We start from the raw sequence: 9,605 nt of genomic DNA, 5'->3' as shown, positions 1-9,605 counted from the left end.
TTATTTTTAAACAGTGTCCCCGGGTAAAAACTAGGGGGTTGTTTCAGAATGAACTTTGAGATTCAGGTAGCTGCAACTTTCTTTTCTTCTAGGATTCTATTTTCAGGAGCACAGATACTTTCAGACAAATGTTAAAAGGCTTGGTTAACATTGGAAATAGTTACTCAAAACTTAGATATCTTCAAAGTTAAAGGACTGACTTTAAACTTTTCTAGAAATTTTCTGGGAACAAGTAGTGGTTGCAAATTTTTTAGAGGAAAGAGACCTTTCTTCCCTACCAGCAGTCTGTCCATCCTTTCAGACAATCATTTTGGATTAAGAATATTTATATAAGTGGTTAGTATGCTTCAGAATACCTGGGGGCTTATTAAACATAGGTGTATGCATTGCCATATATTGTGAATATCTTTCCACATTAATAAATACGCAACTAGACCCTCATTTTTGTTTTCATTTAAAAATTATATATTATTGGTCTGGCACAGTGGCTCAGGTCCATCATCTCAGCACTTTGGGAGGCCAAGGTGGGTGGATCACTTGAGGCCTAGAGTTCAAGATCAGCCTGGCCAAAATGAGGAAACTCTGTTTCTACTAAAAATATAAAAATTAGCCAGGTGTGGTGGTGCACGCCTGCAGTCTCAGCTACTCAGGAGGCTGAGGCATGAGAATTGCTTGAACCTGAAAGGCAGAGGCTGCAGTGAGCCAAGGTTGCTCCACTGCTCTCCAATATGGGCAACAGGGACTCTGTCTTAAATACATATATATATATATATATATATATATATATATATATATATATACACACACACATATACACACACACGCACACACACACATATATATATGTATTTATATTATTACAAAAGTAATAGCATCCTAGTATAAAAACTTCAGACAATTCACTGTATATTCTCCCATGCCAAAATATAATTTTCAATAAGCTGCATAGTACTTTCTTATATAGAAAACACCATTATTTACTTAGTTTCCTGTGAACATTTGACCCTTAAGTTGCTTCCTTTTTTGCTTTTTTTTATAAATAATACTATACTGAAAATGTTGCACATAGACAATTGCACATTTCTCTGATTATTTTCCTCATTTTAATAAACTTATAATTATCAGGGTAATATACTGTATACAGTATTTATTATAGAAAATACAGAAATAATCAAAATACATTTTTTTTTTTTAGATGAAGTCTTGTTCTGTCACCAGGCTGGAGTGCAATGGCACAATCTCAGCTCACTGCAACCTCTGCCTCCTGGGTTCAAGTGATTCTCCTGCCTCAACCTCCTGAGTAACTGGGATTACAGGCACCACCACCAGGCCCAGCTAATTTTTGTATTTTTAGTAGAGATGGTGTTTCACCATGTTGGCCAGGCTGGTCTTGAACTCCTGACCTTATGATCCGCCAGCCTCATCCTCCTAAAGTGCTGGAATTACAGGCTTGAGTCACCACACCTGGCCTAAAAATATTTTTATCTGAGGCAATTAGAACCAGTAGATAGTTGATGAACTGAAAAAGTTGGTAAAGCAAAGAATCATTGAAAAAGAGAAATTTTTTGAAAGATACAGATGACTTCAATGCTATTTGAATTGTTCCAGAGCATAAAAAGAGAAAGTACCCAAGTTATTTTATATGAAGCCAACATAACGTTGAAAATAGTGTGGAACAATGATTGCACAGGAAAATTATAGACCAATCTCAGAATTTATGAATATCAATACAATAGTCCAACATAAAATATTAGCAACCAGACTTCAGCAGCACATCAAAAGGATAATAACATCAACAATTAGAGTTTATTACAGAAATGCAATGACCATTCTTTTTTTTTTTTTTTTTAGGCAGTGTTGCTCTGTTGCCCAGGCTGGAGTGCAATAGCACTATCTCTGCTCACTGCAACCTCTGCCTCCCAGGTTCAAGCAATTATTCTGCCTCAGCTTCCCAAGTAGCTGGGATTACAGGCATGTGCCACCACACCTGTCTAATTTTTGTATTTTTAGTAGAGATCAGGTTTCACCATGTTGGCCAGGCTGGTCTCAAACTCCTGGCCTCAAGTGATTCACACACCTCCGTCTCACAAAGCGTTGGGATTACAGGTGTGAGCCACCACACCTGGCCCAGAAATAGCCTTTTAAAAGTAAAAACAGTAATCAATGAGAAGATGTAATAGAAGATCCTACTTACATTATAGCTGAAAAAGTAGATTATGCTTAAAAGAAATATAGAAATTCCAGTTCAAAAAAATTTAAAGCCTGCTGAGAAACACAGGAGAATGTGAACAATTGCAAAGGCATGTTCTGCTTTTGAGTAGAAACAGTCATCATAATCATGTCAGCTATCTTTATTTTAGTGCAATCTCAGTAAGAACACTTTAAGGAATTTGTTTTTTGAGACCAATTAAGGTGCCTCTCTAGTTAATATGAAAAATAAATGGGTAGGAAGAGCCAAAACAATTATAAAAAGGGGTGGTGGTATTAAAGGATATTATTACATAAAACCAGAATAATTTATGTAGCACAGTGTTGGTATATTATAGGCAGCTTGATGGAACAGGGCATCAAATTCTGAAATGGATCTCAAAATGCACATCAAACCTCATTTATGATACAGACTGTTGTTCTGTGGTATGATAACGGTGCATTTCAAATACAGAAGGAGAAATGGATTACTTAGTTAATGGAAGTGAGACAAACTGGATACTCTCTGGAAATAAGTTGAATTCATATTTCACGTCCTATATCAAAATACATTTGAGATGGAGCCAATATTTAAATATAGCAAGTAAAGAGAAGTAGAAGAAAACCAGGAATGTTTTCATCATGGAATGGGAAACAAATTTCTGAGTATAATATGAAACCCAGAAGAAAAGAAAAGTTTGATCAACTGGATTACATAATAATAAAATAATTCAGTATGACAAAAATAACCACAAGGAAAATGAAAATTCAGACAACAGACTGGGGGAAGTATGCAATTTCCATCATATGTAAAGGTTTTATTTTCCAGTTATATAAGAAGCTCCTATAAAACAATGAAAATACCAATAACCAACAGAAAAATGCAAAAAACTAGATGTGAACTTTAGAAGAAAAACACAATAGGATTTTAATCATATGATAAGATGCTCAATTTCATACATAATAAGAAAGTGTGAGAAAATACAAACTATAAAGTAGTAACATTTTACATGCCAATTTGGCAAATGTCACAACTTTGCTAACATACCGTGTAGGTTAAAGTGAGGGAAAAATAAACAGTATTACAACATACTGAACGGAGTGTAGATTGGCACAATGACTATGAAGAGTAACTTCACAATATTCATCAAGATTATAGATATAAATATACTTTCACCCAGCAATTCACTGCTGGGAATTTAGCCAACAAATAGCTCTCATACATGCAGATAGCACCTATTACTATGGCAAAATTATTCAAGGTAGTTTTGTTTGTAATTGTGAAAGACTGGAAACAATCCAAATGTTCAACAATAGAAGTTTGGTTACAGTGTTTTTGTTTACTGTTTTTTGGTTTTTTTTAAATGATGAAAAAATATTGTGTGACTATTAAAAAAGAGAAATGTAGTGGCTTCAATTGTCCTCTAAGATAGGGTACAGCAAGATGCAGAACTGTTTGTGTGAAAAAAAGGAAGGAAAGAAATATATTGATTTTTTTGCTTGTTTATGCAAAAAATATTTCTGAAAGGATACCTAAATACCTTAGTTAGCTGGGGCTGCCATAACAAAGTACCATAGCATACGTGGTTTAAACAACAAATATTTATCTTCTCACAGTTCTGGAGGCTGGAAGTCCAAAATCAGAGTGCCAGCATGGTTGAGTTTTGCTGAGGGAGAGAGACAGCTCTTCAGTGTCTTCTTTTTCAGATGGAGTCTTGCTTTGTCACCCAGGCCGGAGTGCAGTTCACTGCAAAAACCTCCATCTTCCAGGTTCAAGCAGTTGTCCTGCCTCAGCCTCCCAAGTAGCTGGGATTACAGGCGTATGCCACCACATCTGGCTAACTGGCTAATTTTTTTGTTTTTAGTAGAGACAGGGTTTCGCCATGTTGACCAAGCTGGTCTGGAATTCCTGACCTCAGGTGATCTGCCCGCCTTGGCCTCCCAAACTGCTGGAATTATAGGCATGAGCCACTGCGTCCGGCCCAGTGTCTCTTCTTCTGAGGGTACTAATCCCATTGGCCTCACCCTCATCAACTCATCCAAACCTAATTACCACCCAAAGGCTCCATCTCCAAATACCATCACATTGTGAATTAGGGCTTCAACATATTAATTTGAGGAAGACACAATTCAGTCCACAGCACCAAATATTTGATCATAGCAGTCGCTATGATCATAGCAGTCCCAGGCAGGGAAGCAAGACATAGGAGAATAGGATTGGAAAGGTGATTTTTCATTGTTTGCTCTTTGTACCTCTGTAATTCTCTACTTATCTGATATCAACTGAGTGTCCAACAATTCAATTCAATTCTGACCCACTGTGTTACTGACCACATGTTCTTGGATTCTCAATAGAAAGTGACATGAGGCTGAAAGAGTTTTCCCAGATAAGACTTCATTGGAGCTTATGCCCAGACAGGAAGGCAGCATGAGAGAGAGAGAGAGAGAGACACTGGGGTAGGCTGAAGGGTAGAGTATGCAGGTCAGCATTATCTGCTCATGATGATTATCTTGAATAATGAACCACCTGGTGGTCTGGGCAGCAGCAACAAGGCTGTAATCAATTGTTCAGAATTTCTTCCCAGGTGGGGCATTCCACAACCTTGGTTTGATATTTAGATTTCCTAAGGGCAGTTTCTGGAATTCTTTAAGTAAAAGGCATAAACATGAAGGAGGAGCCGCTTCCCATTGCTGTTCTATCTCATATGTACTTAGGGTTAGCATCAGATTCTGTAAGTTAAAGAGCTCAGTCCCACAAAACTTACAGGACATGCGACAGGGGTGAGACTCATGTGTTTGGCTGTCATACACTCAAACCCCTAACAGGAAGGGGAGCACACAAAGAGGCAGGCACAGGAGCTGAGGTGAGTGCTTTGAGGCTCTGGCCCCAGAATAGCATATGCAGTGGGTGCCTGTGACTCCCAAAGCTCAAGTGGGCATGGCATGTGTTACAGTGTGTTCTTTTAGCTTTGCTGTCCACAGGCGGCTTAAGTGTTATCCAGCTCAGTGGATCCTCTTCATTTTTGCAAGGGCAGAGGGCCAGTGTGACAGCTTTCTGTAACCCAAGCTCTTGTCCAACATCCTGGAAGAATCAGGTCATACACAGACTTGAAGGGTGGTGAATGTGGGGGTTTACTGGGTGGTGAAGGTGGCTCTCAGTGGGATGGATGAGGAGCTAGAAGGGGGATGGAGTGGGAAGATGATCCTCCCTTGAAATTCAGATGCTCTTTCTCTTCTCTCTGCTGTACCATTCTGCTGTTCTTCTGCTCTTCTGTTCATCTGCTCATCTCCTTCTGTAGCTTGAGGTCTGGGGTTTATATGGGTACGAGATGGATGGGTGTGGTGGCCTAACAGGCAACTTTTTGGTCATGAGAACACAAATGCCTGTTTCCATTTATGGCTGTGAGTATCCAGGCTTGAGGATGGAGCCTCTGCCAGAGAACTACCCTCTTCCACACAGTATTTCTCTGTCTCTTGTCCATGTCACTCCTACACTGTCACTAACTATTATTGACTCCTGAAAAAAAGAATTTATCAGATTCCTACTTCCAGGTCAGATTCTAAGAGCAGGCTTCTTCAGAAATGGGACAAGTGGCTGATGAAGAGTCAAACTCTGTAAAATATTTTAAGAGATTTATTCCCATCCAACTTTGAGTGATTGTGGCCTATTAAACAGCTCTCAGGAGGTCCTGAGAACATGTGTCCAAAGTGGTTGGGTTGCAGCTTGGTTTTATACATTTTAGGGAGACATGAGACTTCAATTAAATTCATTTAAGAAATACATTGGAGGCTGGGTGCTGTGGTTCATGCCTGTAATCCCAGAATTTTGGGAGGCTGAGGCAGCTAGATTACTTGAGTTCAGGAGGTTGAGACCAGCCTGGACAACATGGTGAAACCCTGTCACTATTAAAAATAAAAAAATTAGCTGGGTGTAATGGTGTGTGCCTGTAATCCTGGCTCCTTGGGAGGCGGGCGCAAAAATAGCTTGAACCCAGTAGGCGGAGGTTGCAGTGAGTCAAGATCGCGCCACTGCACACTCCAGCCTGGGTGACAAAGTGAGACTCTGTCTTAAGAAAAGAAAAGAAAATACATTGGTTTGGTCTAGAAAGGCAGGACAACTTGAAGCAGGGGCTTCCAGCTTACAGGTAGATTTTAAAATTTTCTGGTTACAATTGGTTGAGTTTATCTAAAGACCTGGGATCAACAGAAAGGAATGTCTGGATTAAGATAACAGGTTGTAGAAGCCAAATTTCTTATTTGCAGAGGAAGCCTTCAGGTAGTCAGAGAGAATAGATTGTAAAATGTTTCTTATGAGACTTAAAGTCTGTGTTGATGTTAATGGCAGAGAGGTATAATGAAACATGTCCAACCCCCAGTTTTCCCATCATGTCCTGAAAGTCTCTCATGTTAAATTTTAAAAGAACCCTGGCTGAGGAGGAAGCCCATTCAGGTGGTTGGGGGCCTTGGAATTTTATTTTTGGTTTACAAAGGGATAATAAATTTTGATTTAAAAAACAAAATACCCGAGGGCTGGGCTCAGTGGCTGATGCCTATGACCTCAGCATTTTGGAAGGCCAAGGTGGGAGAATCACTTGAGGTCAGGAGTTTGAGACCAGCCTGTGCAACATAGGGAGACCTTGTCTACACACACACACACATACACACACACACACTCACACAATCTGAGGATTTTTGTTATTTTTTTCTTCAAAGACAGGGTCTTACTATGTTACCTGGGTTGAATTTGAACCTGTAGACTCAAGGGATCCTCCTGGTTCAGCCTCCCAAGTACATGAGACTACAGGTATATGCCACCACACTCATTCTTTTGGTTTTGTCATCTGTAAAATGAGTGAACTGGACCAGTGTGTCCTCAGATTTCCTTCCTTGAGATTATTTTTCTTACTTGTCAGATGAGGAAACCAATATTCAAGAGTTCCATGATCACCAGCTCTTTTAATCCATTTGAGCTGTTAAGACAAAATACCACAGACTGGGTAACTTATAAAAAATTGGAATTTATTTCTTAGAGTTCTTGAGGCTAGGAATTCAAAGATCCAGGGGGCAGCTGATGAGGGCTCAGTTCCTCTGTGTCCAAGATGGTGCCTTGGGGCAGCATCCTACAGAGGGGATGAATGCTGTCCCCTGATGTGGCAGAAGGCAGAAGAACAAAAAAGGACTGAATGTTACTTGGAGCCTCAGGGCCTTAGTCCCATTCACAAAAAGTAATCTAATCACCTCTTAAATGCTCCACCTCTTAATACTATCACATGAACCATTACGTTTCAACACATATATTTTGGAGGAAATCCATTCAAACCATATCACCAGGCAGGGAGCCTGTTTAGCATGTCCACTTACCTCCAAGTTCCATGGCCTTTCCACTGTATCATACTCATTCATTCATCCTTTGAGTACAAGGTATGATGCTACCTGCTGGGGATGCAAAACCAAAAAGATAAGCCTCCTGCTCTCTGGGGCTGACAGCTGCTAGGGAAAATTAATGCTTATAGAGCCTCATGGTCAGCTCCCTGCTGGAGAGAGAGATGAAGGAAGGAGGACAAAGGGTATCGGGGAATGGGGTCAGAGCAAGTTTCCCAGGAGAGGTCCATCACTGAAGCTGAACAAGAAAGGATGAATAGGTGTTTGGTATAAAGAAAGAGAGGGCCTGCGCTCTCAGGAGACAATACTTTATCCTTAAGTGGGATACTTAGGGTCCATGTCAGTTGTTTGTGGTAGACTGGGAGACAGAAACTTTTGGGTAGAGGGGTCTTTCAACCCTTTTTGGATAAGATCATTTGTCACTGCCCTATTAAAGTCTGTATCAGATTTTCAGGGTCATAGGCTACTTCTAACTTGTTCTTCTGCCAACCCCTATGTGGTCTTTATGCAAGAGGCTACATTGTGAAAGATTGAAGCTGGCAGATAAATAACAGGCCAGGCCATAACTACTTCTTTGGGTGGTTTATACTTGGTTTTACTTCCTAGATTATGAAGAGGGGGATTTGCATTCCTCTTAAGGTTGAGAAAAGACTCAGTAACACACCCAAGTTTCAAAGATGAAACACAAGAGCAAATTTTCATCATTGCTTTTTAAAAAAATGCATGATGGCTACTACCTGGGCTGACGGCTCCCTGGAGCAGGGACAGGTTCTTTCCAGGTAGTTTCAGTGCATCACATTCTGCAGCTCTCTCTTTCACTCCCCAGCCCCTTAAGAAATACATTTTGGAAGCTGAGCTGGAAAAATTTCTCTCTTGCCTTCCTCAGCCCTGTTCCCTATTTTTTGATAACTTTGGTCAGTGTCACTGTGAGAGGCAGCTAGCTGCCTCAAAGGTGTTAGTTTTTCTTCAATTCATTCACAGACCAGTAAACACACACACCCACAACCTTGCACCTCTCTATTGATGCTGGCGGAAACCATCTTCTGCTACATTCTTTGCATTTCTAACACCAACATATTATAACATTCAAGGTTCCTAGGCCAAAATTTTATCCATCTCATGTTCTTAGAAAGGGACTGATAGCAGCTATTCTAGATCTTTTGCACGTTCTACAGATCCCCTGTTTATTTCTTTTTCTTTCATGGGAAGAGGGAAAACATTTCATTCATCAGAATCTTTCTTAATTTGCTGCATTTGTTTAGGAACCAGTCCTTTTCTAGACTGTTCCAGGGAAAGCCCTCAGCTGGTGTGCAAGTGAAATGCATCAGAGCAAGACTGCTGTCCAGGATAAGTGAGAAACATGCATCATTTTGAAAGAGAGTGGGGAGGGAGGGAGGGAGAGGAGGAAAAGAGGGAGGAGGAAAGAGTGAAGCTGGAAAGGTCAGACCACCATCCTCTCAGACACCCAGGCTTGTAACCCCCTCTCTGCTCCTCACATTCATTTACCGTCCCCTGGGAGTAGATTCTCAAAGCCTGTCATTCTTTTCCATCATTGAATGAAGCCCTTTATTCTGTGTCTGAATACCAAGGTCCCAGAGCGTCTTTCTGCCATCAGCTTCTCCACCCTCTGCCACACCTCCGTTGTCGGACCAATCTTCTGACAGCCCCTCGCTGTGGACCCAACTTATCCTTCTTGGTCTATCTTCATAGCATTAGCTTTTATTGAGCACTTATCACAAGCCAGGTACTCTGTTAAAAGCTTCTAAATGTAATTTGTCCATCTAAAATCTCTTTCCTGGAATGTGCTTTCTCCCCTACCTCCTCTCCCACGCTCTGAAATTGCATTGTGATGCTATTGACTAGAGCTGAGCATGTGATGCAGGCCAGCCAATCAGAGCATTTCGCAGCCTTGCCATGGGCCAGCCAATTAGAACCCTTCACAGACTTGCCATGGTCCAGCCAATCAGAACCCTTCACAGCTGGGCCATGGGCCAGCCAATGAGAGAATTTCACAGCCTGGCCACAGGCCTGCCAGT

At 40.8% G+C, this 9,605-nt stretch overlaps 1 long non-coding RNA gene across 2 annotated transcripts; it reads right to left on the bottom strand.

Moving 5' to 3' along the window:
- Nucleotides 1-2,931: 2,931 nt before the first annotated feature.
- Nucleotides 2,932-9,420, bottom strand: LOC118152949 (uncharacterized). Of its 2 annotated transcripts, none has more exons than XR_004742012.3 (3): nt 9,066-9,420; nt 7,549-7,623; nt 2,932-7,332 (listed from the first exon to the last, which is right to left on the bottom strand). It is a non-coding gene; the product is annotated as an uncharacterized LOC118152949 (long non-coding RNA). The 2 variants fall into 2 exon arrangements; XR_004742011.3 differs by having other exon boundaries at nt 9,076-9,420.
- Nucleotides 9,421-9,605: the final 185 nt, after the last annotated feature.

This window comes from Callithrix jacchus, chromosome 4 (assembly GCF_049354715.1).
Source record: "Callithrix jacchus isolate 240 chromosome 4, calJac240_pri, whole genome shotgun sequence".
NCBI classification, from domain to species: domain Eukaryota; kingdom Metazoa; phylum Chordata; class Mammalia; order Primates; family Cebidae; genus Callithrix; species Callithrix jacchus.
The sequence above is the reverse complement of the archived record's forward strand: the minus strand, read 5'-3'. Positions and strand labels throughout refer to the sequence as shown.